Source organism: Dendrobates tinctorius, unplaced genomic scaffold (genome assembly GCF_039654945.1).
Source record: "Dendrobates tinctorius isolate UK_male_01 unplaced genomic scaffold, ASM3965494v1 ptg000025l, whole genome shotgun sequence".
In the NCBI taxonomy this organism is placed as follows: Eukaryota; Metazoa; Chordata; class Amphibia; order Anura; family Dendrobatidae; genus Dendrobates; species Dendrobates tinctorius.
This window is the reverse complement of record NW_027361693.1, coordinates 17,011,502-17,026,321: the sequence shown is the minus strand read 5'-3', so window position 1 is coordinate 17,026,321 and position 14,820 is coordinate 17,011,502.

Genomic DNA, 14,820 nt, shown 5'->3' with positions numbered 1-14,820 from the left:
TCCCAGTCTCTGAAGCTTCAATCTCTGTGCAGATATACGCGTTTCTAACATACAATGCGACACCCCCTCCTCGTTTATCAAGTCTGTTTCTTGCAAATAAGTTGTATCCTTCTAGTCTTGTATTCCAATCATGTGTATCGTCCCACCAAGTTTCAGTGATTCCAATGACATCATATTTCTTTTCCTGTGTTAGTAGTTCCAATTCTCCTTGTTTGTTGCCCATGCTTTGTGCATTAGTATAGAAACATTTTAGTTTGTGATTGGTTTCTCTTTCTCCAATATTTTTATTAATTAGATTCTTTCGTCTTTGTACTTCCTTTCCACTTCTAACAGCAGAGTTCTCAATAGCATTTGTCAGGTGTATGGCTTTTTCTGGTCTTTTGCTTCCCTTCCCACGTTGTTCTAGTTTAAAGCTCTCCTTACAAGTGTAGCAAGGCGACTTCCAAATACATGCTTTCCAGTCTTCGTAAGGTGCACCCCATCTCTAGCAAGTAGTCCATCGTATAAGTAGTTCACTCCGTGATCCAGAAATCCAAATCGTTGCTGACGGCACCATCGACGTAGCCAGTTGTTCACCTGCAGAATCTTATTCCACCTCCTTGTTCCATGGCCATCCACTGGGAGGATGGAAGAGAAGACCACCTGCGCTCCCAGTTCTTTCACTTTCTTGCCTAAGTCTTCAAAGTCTCTGCAGATGGTTTCCAGAGGAGGACTAAGGATTAGGGTTGGAGTAGAACCCTTCTCAAGTTCACAGCGCAAGGCCCGGGGTCCGGTCCTCGAGGTTGTATGGATACTAATGGTCCTGCAGCAGACACCGGAGGAATAGAAGTTGTCACCGCTTTATTCCCACACCAGACTTGGGGGCACAACAGCAATGATAGTGAGCCGGGACTAGGTAGCAAGGAGTCCCTGAAGCAGGCTACAGCTGTCTGCCATACAAGTAGAGTTCATAGGAACATCTGACAGGAGGAACTCCAGTGTAACTCAGTACTGAGAGTACTTCACTAAAAGGCGCAAAAGGGAGACGTTTAGAAAAGGCACATATGTTGGCGAAGTGTTGGAAAGGAGTACTTCATCTTGCCTGAAAGTTGGCTGAGCTCCTGACCCTGAGGACACGGCACGGATGTGGGCTTTTGTGCCACAACAGACTGTGAGTAAAGCTTTGGAACTACATGCCCTGGTGTCCTCCACTTATTCCTGCATCAACCTTCCCGGCACTGCTACATCCCCTGCGCCCGGCACTACACCATCTAAGTGTCACTTCACTTACTCTGCCCTGGGACTACAGCCCTGCCTGTGGAGGGCTTAAACATCATTGCTGCACCACACCATCGGTCCCAGAGGATCTATCTGCAGCTTCAGCTTAACATCTTCATTGCCGAACACCACAGGTGGCGTCACGACTTATTCATTCACACTTAACATTTACAATGGGCGCCCAGGGCCACGGGCCGGGTCCCAGCTACCGTGACATCTCCCATTGAGGTTCATCGGGCCCGGTACCGAGTACCCCACAGCCCTGGGTGTGAGGGCAACCCAACTTGGCATCACAAACAGGGTGACGAAGCCCAGTGCCACCGGGTTCTGTGTGCCTACGATTTATTGGACTTAAAAATTTGTGGAAATGTGCAAAAGACCCAATTTAATAGACTGTAAAATGAACGCTAAAAATGGCCGCCGGCGCGGAGAAGAAGGGCGTGACAATATGGGTGGTCCTAAGAAAAGATCGCAAACTGTCCTGGGCCTCCCCTGCCTGAACTTCTATGCCACTGCAACATGGCCCACCCCCCTGAGGGGTTCGTATACTGGCCTGGTATGGAGGAGTAGGAAGAAGACGCCGCCCCCAGAAGGAGCGAGAGCCGGTGGCGGGAAAAGAGTCGAGACAGGAAGAAGAAAAGAACACCATGATGGAAGGAGAGAGGAGGCCTGAAGAGCGAAGGGAAGTTAAGCTGAACCTCCCCGGTGCAATGGCTGACGGCTCCAATATAGCTTCCTATCTGGACTGTCAACAGCTGGAGGATGAGATAACCCGGCTGACTTACGAACTGCAGCTGAAGCAGGAGGCGCTCTGGAAGAAGAAATGGCAGCACGCCCGGAAGGGGCCACCATCAGCTGTACCCCAGTCACCGGTACCCGCCACTGCTGCACCGGATCTCCTCCAGGCAAACCCTGTGGAGCCCGCGGCTGCTGCAATCCCACCGGCAGCGCCTATACCCAGATCCCCGCTGTCATCACTGCAGGGTGAGGCCTGCCAGGAGGAGTTGTCCGAGGGCCTGGGAGCAGAAGTGGAGGAAGAGGTAGAGCTTCCGCCTGGACCTGACGCGGCTGCGCAGGTCCCACCGGAGACCCCCGCGGACCCGGAGCCGCTATCTGTTCCACCACCACCGACATCCAGACAGACTACCCCTGTGGATACCCCTGCAGCTGCTCACCATTTCAAGCCTGCACCAGAGCCGGAACACTGCCAGGAGGCCCCAGGTATGTCTGCTGTCCCTGCACCTGGGAAGGCCCTGGGGTGTACAACTGTGGCAGAGTCAGGACAGGTCATGCTGGACCTTGTCTAGGACTGGGACTCTGACCCCTGGGGGGGAACGCCTGAACCCCTAGCGGTGGTACCATTGTCCACATTGGGTAAAAGCAGATCCTGGGAGGAGGAAGAGCCATACTGCCAACAGACCCTCCGCAAGCTGGCAGCCGAGCAGAGAGAGAGGGAGCAGCAGAGACTCGCTGTGCAGGGCCCTGATCTGGTAGTAGAGTTCATAGGAACATCTGACAGGAGGAACTCCAGTGTAAATCAGTACTGAGAGTACTTCACTAAAAGGCGCAAAAGGGAGACATTTAGAAAAGGCACATATGTTGGCGAAGTGTTGGAAAGGAGTACTTCATCTTGCCTGAAAGTTGGCTGAGCTCCTGACCCTGAGGACACGGCACGGATGTGGGCTTTTGTGCCACAACAGACTGTGAGTAAAGCTTTGGAACTACATGCCCTGGTGTCCTCCACTTATTCCTGCATCAACCTTCCCGGCACTGCTACATCCCCTGCGCCTGGCACTACACCATCTAAGTGTCACTTCACTTACTCTGCCCTGGGACTACAGCCCTGCCTGTGGAGGGCTTAAACATCATTGCTGCACCACACCATCGGTCCCAGAGGATCTGTCTGCAGCGTCGGCTTAACATCTTCATTGCCGAACACCACAGGTGGCGTCATGACTTATTCATTCACACTGAAAATTTACAATGGGTGCCCAGGGCCACGGGCCGGGTCCCAGCTACCATGACATCTCCGGTACCGAGTACCCCACAGCCCTGCGTGTGAGGGCAACCTAGTAACTGTGCAGTAAAGAGGAAGAAAAGTATTTTTGTTTTTTAAAAAGCAGTTTGCACAGCAGTGTGCAATCAGCAATGCAGCTATCAGGGAGCCTTATAAGGCAGCCTAATAACCAACAGAGCTGATGCACAAAAATATAGCCTCCCCTGTCACTGCACACAAAGTGTTGTGTTGTAAGTGGAAATCGTTAACAGCAGAAGCAGTTTTTTGGTTCTTCTTCCCTGCCTAATGCTCTCCCTTATTCTGAATCAGGAGCAGCAAACTCTCCCTAATGCTTAGATCGGCAGAAGTAAGATGGCGGTTGGTGTGCACGCCCTTTTATAGCCCCTGTGACGCAACACAAAGCAAGCCAATCACTTACATGCCCTTCTCAAAGATGGTGGTGACCGATGCCTATGTCATCGCGTTACCCACAGTGTGCGTGCTCCATCATTGGCTGAAAAAGGGTGCTGGAAGCATCTTTTGAAATGTGACTTTGGCGCTCTGATCGCCGACCTAACGCTATGGTCGGGTTTCATTTCATGAAACCCGACTTCAGCGAAAGTCGCCGACTTTTGAATATGACTGACCCGTTTCGCCCAACTCTACTTGCAACTATTTAATATATGATTAGTTATGCAGATTCCTGTGTCATGTTACTGCATTGTTACTGTTTTGCTCCTAAAAACCTACATTTTAATTTTTATTATTTTGTTAGTATTTTGTAAATCCACCTGGCTTTCAACACTGCTTGAATCCTTCCAATGGCTTTCAACACTGCTTGAATCCTTCTGGGCATGCTCTCAATCAGATCCATACACATCTCAACAGAAATCTGATTCCAGGTCTCTTTTACATGTTGCCAAAGTTGGTGCATACTGGTCGTCTAACTTGGGTATGTATACTTTTTTTTAACTCTACCTACAAGTGTTCGATAGAGTCGAGGTCTGGGGACTGTGGGCACCAATACAGCACCTCTACTTCATTGTCATTAGACTATTTCTTACCCAATCTTGATATATGCTTCAGGTCGTTGGCAAATACTGTATGTATACAGCTTTTTCTTCAAATCTACCCACAATTGTTCGATTGGGTTGAGGTCTGAGGACTTTGGGGGTCAGTCCAACACTTCTACTTCATTGTCATTGAACCATTTCTTCTCCAATCTTTATGTAATCGTGAGTCATTGTCCTGCTAGAACACTATGTTGTCATTTTCATACCCATAGAACTCAAGTGTTCGAAATAACTCATAGGATACTCACATATAGCTCAGCATTGAGACCACCATCAATTCTGGCCATGTATCCAATACTCTTGGCTGTGAAAATACCCCATATCATCAGGGTCACTCCAACAAACTTGACAGTGCCTTCAATTTCTTGGTCCATTAGCCCTTTTTCCCCTTTTTTCTTCTAGATTCATTTGACCTCATCTCATCACTCCAAATTAGCCATTTTCAATCTTCTACTGTCCAATTATTGCACTTTTTGTAAACTTGAACCAATGTTTCTTATGACAGTGTTGAAGTTGAGGCTTTTTCACCTTTAGTCGCCTCTTCCTATGACATCATTCCTCACAGAAGAAGCTCTTAGGCATCGAGTTTTCCCCACTGCACAGGGGGAATCTTGACCCTATCTCTCTGCGGTCTCCCATTCCTCTGCAGCCACAGAGATTCCTGCTCAGCAGGGTCATCGCTCCTGGCGTCTTGCCCAGGCTGATGCTAGGTGTCTGGTTGCTCCTTCTGGCTCTGCTATAACTCCATGCCTGAGTCAGCAGCAAGTAGATGCTTCTGGGACTAAGTCCTCTCTTTGGGGTACTGAGCATGCCCGTGGGACAACCTCCCATTGAAGATCATGCACAGGTCCCGCTCCTGCTTGGATAGGTCCACCACTGGGAAGGTCCCGTAAGAACGCCACTATAAAAGAGTTGAATGGCCGCTCGGCCATGCGCTAGTATAGACTCTTATGCTTATTTGTGTGTATGATGAAGGATGCATGTATCTGGTGAATGACTCATTAAGACTCCCCTCCCTTTGATATGCATGTTGGTTAGGGATTCAGAGTGAGAGTCAGTGCCAATGGGTGGCTATGCTCAAGCCAATGTGCTCCCAGTACTCTACGCACACTAGCATCCGACTGTGCCTCCCTGCTACGGGCACTGTCGTACCGCACCAGGTAGCTGTGACCGCCGTGTGATGCCATGCGCACCTCTAGCGCTTTTCTCCCTGTTCTGGGTGGTTAGTGGTGTTCACCGAAGCGGCACTGTGTGCACTTGGTGCGACTATATATACTGTTACCTTTTGATGGCGCCACAGCCACGACGCTGAGTGCTGATGGTCTAGAGGAGCTCTAGTCCAGTGTCTCTAGGACAGGGCTCTGTGACCCCTAATTAGCGCTCATTCAGCCGAGCTCTGTGAGTTCAACAGGCTCCGACGTTTGTTTCAGCGACTCTGTGGGGCAACAGAGTTCGCCTCTATTCACGCTGAGTGAAGTTAACCCACGTGTGATCAAGCGTTTAGCCACCATCTAGTTCCGCCATTTCTCAGCAGCAGGTTCTATCTCTGCACGGTGGACCCTGTGCTGCGAACGCACCTCATATCTCCTTTCATATTATTTGGTGCGTTCCGCAGGCCCTAACAGAAGCCATGTTATACACGTGTCTCAGAGCACAGCTGATTAAAAGCCAAGTGAAAGAGAGACTGAACAGCACACAATTAACCATGAGGTTAATGGCAAGTGCTCAATAGCAATGGAAGGCCAGTTCCAACGGCAGCCGGAGGGTAATAGAGCTTGGAAGCACATCTTTAGGGAGTGATATGTGCAAAACAGGCCAGATTTAAAAATGGGTTATATTGGCAGAAATGATTAAATGCATGTGTACAAAATTAAAACTACATTGTCATTTTTGCAATACCCTTTTAAAAAATAGACTCCTTGATGTTGTCAATTGAGTTCTCAATTTTGCAAAAAGTACTGTTCACACATTTTTGTATCATTGAGAAATATTTACAATTTTCTTACGGCATAATCAGATTATTTTCCTGCAGTATTCTGTTGCAGAACAGATACTTTAGAAGCTCTTTAAGCTGAGCATGAGGTTTTTTTTAAGTCAGTGTGGTTTGTTAAGCTCATATTGACCTTGTACTACTAGGAGCTGTCTGCTTTTTTTATAGGAGGCTTGTTTTATACAGTGGCCATGATTTGCGACTTTGTGAGCACACTCTTAAATGCAGTAAGATGTTTTTCTGTTGTCATTATTGGTGAGATAATAGTTAAGTTTACAGTGGGTACGGAAAGTATTCAGACCTCTTTAAAGTTTTCACTCTTAGTTTCATTGCAGCCATTTGATAAGTTCAAAAACTTTCATTTTATTTTTTCATTAATGTACACTCTGCACACTATCTCGACTAAAAAAAAAGAAATGTAGAAATGTTTGCAAATTTTTTTAAAAAGAAAACAAATATCACATGGTCATAAGTATTCAGGGTTTTTTTTAATATACTTGTATCATGTATTAAAATGTAATTTTTATTCTAGTATTATGGTGTAGCCAGATGGGAGAAATAAAGAACCCTATCATTCTGTGCCATCATCGTGTGAAATTAATAAATTATCCCTCCTTGGAAGAATTGACCAAGAACTATTGACAATTGATATAGTTGGATAATCCATCTTACAGACCATGACTAAATTATTTTATAACTTGTGTACACTATAGCTCTTTCACTAGTTTTATATTTAATCTGCACATATTAATTTGTTAATATTTCTAGCATAATTATTAATAAGATAAAATTTATATTTTGGTCACAATTTTATTAACACTATGCACTTTATCGTATTTATGATTGGTTATGTAAAAATTGTTATATTTATAAGACATTTAATTATTAGCAGTATGCACTTTAATACTAATATTAGCATGGTCTGTTATGTATAATTTGTTTTTTTTCTAATAATCAAAGATGAGGATTATTGTATGTTCACTGATAGAATTGCATTTTGCTGGAGTGCTGGGAGCTGTGCGTGCTGTCTTCTCCTTTGCTGCAGTCTGACCCATCCTCTACGGCAACAGCATGGACTGGCTGGCACGCATCACATCTGTTACCATGACGCTTGGTTGCTTGCGGTCCATAGACCGGAGATGACGCGTTACTTCCGGTATTGCGGCTGAAGAATATTGCGCGCCACATCATCCTCCTGAGCAGTGCCAGTAAAGCATGTGATGGGTGTTTGATCAGTTGATTGGGCAAACATAGATATATAATGTCCGGTCTCCCTCTACCCGGACATGCCCCCTGAAGAAGTCTAGATGAAACGCGCGTCGGGGTGGAGGAACATGGCTCAGACATCACACGCTTGGTTAGGTTCTTTTCATTAATATTCATTGATGCCCTTTGTATTATTGCTAGCGTGTTTTTTGACAGTATACACTAGTTGTTTAGATTGCATATGAGGTGTGATCCACAAGTATATTTAGTTTGGTCTTTATAGCGCTTTTTATTGGTATGCAAATTAGAGCTCCAACACATGAATCAGCACATTGTTTTATACTTGCCGGTGTGTTTAATGATGTTCTTAGCCAGAAAGTGTTCCCTTTAATTAATTGAGGCATTTTATAAGAATAAGTTATATTTCATTATTGTATATTTAATAAAATTGCAATTTATTAAAATAATTTTATGGTTCTTGTGTTTTGCCTGTCTACTCGTTCTCTTGGTGTAGAGTGTGGAGTGGCAGTATTTGGTTTTTATTGTTCATATGAGCCTGAATGTTGACTCTTGAATTGATATTTGATGTAATTTATTGTGCTGAATTCTTTGGAATACAGGGACACAGGGTAATTGAACAATTGATCTTTGTTAATATGTTGATTACCCATTGTATTTGTCCATGAAGCATGTTGACCTGCAAACAGTGAAGGACAAACTATGCAGATTGATTGAATACTCTTACAATGGGAGTTGATCTCATACCACACTCTTCGTGACCTGTTAATGATGGCCTGAAGGACAGATGTGGGTATCAAACTGGAGACAATTTACTGAACAGCAGTTAGGCATCATGGCTCCAAAATGAGGAATACAGATTTGGTCCATTAACTATCACTGAACTCATGGGGATGCTCAGAGAAGACCGGATGGAACGATCAGCTCACCTGGCCTCATGGAGAAGTTTGGAGAAGCCAATTTGGGAAAATCAGGTCACCTGGTCCCATGGAGATGTTTGGGACAATCAGGTCACCGGGCCTCGTACCTCAATGGACTGTCAGCTTCCTACATTTGTCCTTACCTCCTCTCTGTGGGTGCCCATCAAAAGCAAGGTGCCCTGGAAGCCCCAAAGTTGCAGCTGCTCTCATCCCAGCAAGCCAGTGTAAGAGTGAGACTCTAATTTGTACAATCTTATGTATTTTGGTGGGACTGTCCTAAATGTTATTGTGTGTTAGTGGTTCAATAAAGTATTGCCACACTGTTTTGCCCTCACCCTGTGTTGTCTGATTAGTATTTTGGTAACTGGAAAGGAGAGCAGGCATTCATTGGGATGAGCCCTTGTTCATGCGGTCATTCTAAAGACAACCGGGCCAGCGGATGAGAGCACCCACTGACCCTTGAGTGTCCACAGTGGCCTATGGCATTATTGTCTGCTACAGCTTCATGAAACCACAAGGTACAGGTTCAATAAGAGCTTTTATGGATGCAGCTGATACTGTACTGCTTGTGGAGCAGGTAATCAGAAGTAGGGGTCGGGTATGGAGAAGCTGTTGCTTACCATAGGCAAGTGACCTAAGGCTGCTCTGCTTGTATTAGAAGCTCATCATTATATGAATCTAACATTTGAAACCTGTCTAAGGCCAGAATTAATTTTGACAGCTTCAGAAAGCTTTTCTTTAACTTCCCATGTGTCATCCTGATCTCCTTCATGAAGGTGAGTTTTTCACACAGCCATAAGTGATATTCAGGTCAAATTAAACTGAATTTTCTGCTGAGACGCACATAAGCTGCTTCATGCCTTTCCCCTGGAAGAGATGTAGTTTTGAATGATACCATTCATTTTACAATACAACATACTAAAAAACGTTGACAATTTTTAAATATGTTTAAAATTCTGAAACTAAAAATAATGATCATTGTGAGTTACATATGATATGGCAACATGATTTTCCAAATAAGTTTGATAGCATTAATACAACAATCAAAAAATAAATTTGTAATATTTTGGTTTGTGGTGTCATTTTCTTAGACCCATCATTTTTTCCATCATTAGAACTGTTTTGTACTGAATTTTCATAAAAACCTTTCTGGAATACATACAATATTTTTTTCCCTTTATACTGCATTTTAGGAAGTTTTGGCAACCCAAAAAATGCTAAAATGTTATGTTTTGATTTTTTTTTCTTTTTTTGTCATTTACTTTGCATACTATTTAATTTCATATTTTAATAAATGTGATTTTGTCAACAACATGGCAAGACCAAATATGTATTTTTTCAGTTTCTTTATTTTTAAAGGGAAAAGTGGGTGTGTCAAACCTCTATATCTTTGATCTTTTTTTTTTTTTACATTTTTAAAAACAATTTTCCTTGCATTACTTTCTTTCCTTAGTTCTCCCAGGAGACTTGAACCTAATTTGATCGCTTGTAATACCACATTTTCATAGTTTTTATTAAATGGCATAGGTCTAAACTCACAGCAATAAAGGCCTTCAACAGGCCTCTGGCAGCAATGACAACCTAACAGCACCCATAGATTTCATTGCAGGGTGGCTGATGAGTGTGGGTGCACTTTCAATCCATTTAAATGCCTTTATTTAAAATTAACAGCGGCTTTTCAATGGTTTATCTGCAGCAATTGCAACCATGTAACACAACTAGAATCTGCTAGGTATGATGTGGTCTCAAGTTGCTAAATTTTCTTCATGCCTTAAGACCTTTCATAGGCTGGTTTCACACTTGCGTTTTTTTGCGCTGTATTTTAGCGCTAAAAAACGCATGCGCTTTTTTCCCTATATTTTGCATGGGATGCGCCTATGTGTGCATACACATGCGTTTGTATGCGTTTTTACGCGCATGCGTTTTTTTGTGGTGTGTGCTCGGGCGCACAAAATGCATCCTGTTGCATTTTTTGGGCATCTGACTTGCCTCAAAAAAACGCATGCGCGCAATGCGTTTTTTTACAGCAAGACACCCATTATAAGTCTATGGGTGCGCATATGTGTGCATTGGCATGCTCATGTATGCATTTTTTTGCACATGCGTTTTTTTGTTGACTATTGGTTAGACAATGGAAATTAGGGGTTTGGGTTAGAGTTAGGGTTAGTTAAGGGGGTTTAGGGTTAGGATTAGGATTTGAGTTAGGGTTAGTATGGTTTGGTTAAGGGTTAGGGTTTAGGGTTAGTTAGGGTTTAGGGTTAGGGTTAGGGTTTGGGTTAGGGTTAGTAGGGTTTGGTTAAGGGTTAGGGTATGGTTTGGTTAAGGGTTAGGGTTAGTAAAGTCATGGTTTGGGTTAGTGTGAGGGGCCAACTAATGTTGGAAAAAAACGCAAACGCGGTAAAAGCGCACTAAAAACGCATACAAACGCATAAAAACGTTGCGTTTTTTTCATGTATACTCATAAAAATGCTTGAAAAAAAACGCAGCATTTGCATGCGTTTTTTCCATGAGTTTTTTTTGCGGGAAAAACGCGCTGCAAAACAAAGCAAGTGTGAAAGTAGCCTTAGTGCATACTTTTCCATCCTACATTACACATAACTTGAAGGCAATGAAAACATTTCCTCAGAATTTTTTAATTGTTCATTTTCTTTCTAAATGCAAAACTGGGCAACTTTCTAAGTAGTTTTCTTTAAAAGTTTTTTTTACCAACGTCAGACTGGAGCACCTTTGGCCCACCAGAGAAAATTATTCTTGGGGTGCCACTATGTAGCTGCATAGAAATAAATTCAAGACCACCAATTATGTGGTAAAATGCTCTAATATCACGGTATAATATAAGTACACGTCTTAATTATGTAGCAGGGGTTTGGGTAGCCCCCTCATAGAATATAATGTAGCCTCCCTCATGGAATATAACGCAAGACCCTCATAAAATATAATGCAGCCCCCCTCATAGGATATAATACAGCACCCCACAAAATATAATGCAACCCCCTCATAAGGTATAATGTAGCACCTTCATATGGCATAATGTAGCCCCCCTCATATAGTATAATGCAGCCCCTCCACAGAATATAATGTAGCCCTGTCAGATTATAATGCAACCCTCCTAGAATATACTGTAGCCCCCTCATAAGGCATAATGCAGCTCCCCTCATATAGTATGATGCAGCCCCCTGAGAAAATAATGCAGCCCCCACAGAATATAATGTAACACCCTCATAGGGTATAATACAGCCCCTTACACCTCCTTCTTTGTTCTCTCCTTCCACCACACCATTGTTCTCATCACCACCTCCATCAGTGCCTTCTCACCCACCACCTCCATCACTGCCTCCTCCCCACCACCACCACCATTGTCTTTTCCACCAGTACCATCATTGTCCTTTACACCACAAACATCATTGCTTTATCCCCCACCACCCCATCATTGGCCATTCCAACACCTCCATCATTGTCTCCCCCACCATCCCATCATTGCCCATTCCGCCACCTCCATCATTGCCTCCCCCCACCACCATCATCACCTTCACCACCATCATTACCTCCCCCACCACCATCATCATTGCCTCCCCCACCACTATTGCCTCCCCTACCACCACCATCATTGCCTCCCCCCACCATCATTATTGCCTTCTTCTGCACCACCTCCATCACTGCTTCCTACCCTACCACCCCATCATCCTTTCCACCACCATCAACATTGCCTTCTCCCCCACGACCCCATCACTGCTTTCTCCATCACCCACATCATTGCCAATCTCCAATATCTCCAATACACACACAACACCACTATCACACATACAGCACCACACGCAGACAGCACTGAAATACTCTCACACACACACAAAGCACCGCACCACATGCACACACAGCCGCACACACGCAGGCAGGCAGAGACACACATACACACACAGCACCCACTCACCTCTCCGCACATTCCCAGAAGCCGCAGCACGTCCCGGCAGCTTACTCTCTGAAACAGCCATGCTGAATAATGACATCATGCAGCCACGCTGAGTCAGACAGGAAGTGCTGGGCAGGAGAGCAGGAAGGATGACAATGTTGGATACCTGCAGCTCCACTCTGGTTCCAAGCTGCATAGATCACAATCATGGTTCCCCACCCTTTAGGGGCCCACCTCCAGGGCCCCGATTCAGCAGCACTGGCATACAGTGTTAGCCTCATCCTGCGGCTAATGCTGCCTGCTATTAAATTGAAATGGTATTCACTTCTCTCGTCGCCATTGGGGGAGTGGGGAAGAATGAATATTCGCTTCTCTTTAGTTGCAGGGACAGGCTCCTGTCTCCATCTGCTGCTCTCTGGCACCAGGAGGGCCCCCTTTGATTCAGGGGCCCCATAGCAGCTGGGTGTGCCACAATTAGCGACATGCCACTAGCTGGGGGCCCCTGGAACAGTCAGGGCCCTAGGCAGCTGCTGGCCAATATGCCAGCAGGTGTCAGTGCCTGGGCCCACTGGAGAATCCTCCAGTTCTCCCTTGGGCCATTACGTCCCTGTTTTTTACCATTTAGTTACAGCAAAGTGTCTGTTATTCCCTTATCTAGCTGAATGATATTAAAAACGATATGAATTCTTGAGATCTCCTCCTCCTGGTTTTGTTGGCTCTCTCTACTTTCCCCCATCCTTTCTCAGCATGAAGAGCTGCCTCACATGAGGCTATACATCGGATGACTGCCATCTGATTTTATTCAATAGGGCAGTGCTGATACCAGATTTCTTTTACTGACATAATCTGCATGGAAAACTTTGGACTGCACTCGGATGACATCTGAGTGAAGTTCAATTTCTGTGGACTCGATTGTCTCAGATGAAAAAGACTACAGTCATGTGAGCCATAAGGGATAGTGGAAGCGGGTTGTATACACTGTACATGCAAAATAGAAGGGAAAATAATTCTGATATATGATTGTATAGAGAGTAGAGAAGAAATGTTATAGACAAGGTGGAAAAAACATTCCGTGAAAATCAGTGCAATATTGTAGCAGTGCTGACATGAAATCAAGTTAAAACAGCAGCATTCTAGACATAGAGAACTCACCTCTAACATGTATTATGGGAATTGACACTTCCACAAGAAAATGAGATGAATATTGGATCAGACTCAAAACTGCATTTTAGAAATTTAATTAAAGGGGTTTCCAGTATTTTTGTTGATGGTTTATTCATAGGAAAGGTTAACAAAATTAGTTCAGTAATGGTGCAACACACAGCACCTCCACCAACAACTGTTCTCGTTATCACAATATCATCAGAACAGACAACATGACGTGTTCAAAAGTATGTCAAAGAATGGCCTATCTGCCACATAGACCCATGATAGAAAAACAACTACACACTCCAAATACATGGTATATAACATTATATTAAACACAAAGCCAAAATAGTCTATCAAAAAATAAATGATTCTTTATTAAATCATAACAACAATATAAGCAATCACATATAATACATATAACAGACAAGATAATTAATCATCTTACGATATCGTGGTTGATAAATGGCATTGTTTCACTTTAGTCACTATGGCAATTATTATTGGATTGTTTGTCTTGAAATAACATTGATTAACCATTATGTAGAGTCCAATTTGGCACTTGCAGCTGCACATCCTTGAGTATTCCTCTACTTATTCATAGATTTCTTGTGCTCAGAAATACCTATGACGTGATGCGTTCCAGAGCATCGCTGACGGCGCCCTTTGTGTGACACGTGCGGGTCATTGACGTCAAAGAGATTTTCCCCTTACACACCATGTCACATGGGCAAATAGAAAAGAACACCAGCACATCCAAACTAGTGTGACGAGGTGCCAATCAAAAAAAGCATATAGCTTGGAAAACAATAAGGGTGCAACCTTTATCGTTTTTCATGTTACTTTGGAAGCCATGAAGCGTTGTAACTTCCAGGACTTGCAACTGTTAATTAGACCTGATTTAATGACGTCTGCGGTGGTAGTATATAGGTTAAGTTCAGACACAATATATGACCGCCCCCCAAGGAAGCCCATGCGTTGGGGCTACAGGTCAGGTGTCACACAGAGTTACTTATGGGTAAGAGTGGTCAATGTTCTGCCTTCCTCCACATGTGATGCTCTGTGGATTCCAGCATACGGCTAAACCCTTCATCCACTCCCAATAAAAAGACTGTATGGGTGCTTAAGTGATAAAGACTGAAAATGTGTGCAAACTGTAAAGTGCTGCGGACTATGCTAGCGCTATATAAAAATAAAGATTATTATTATTATTATTATTAAGTCTATGTTTATTAAGATGATGATGAACTTAGTAACGGAGACCAACAATGGTAGATGATAACGGATGATATAGTGGATGAGATTGG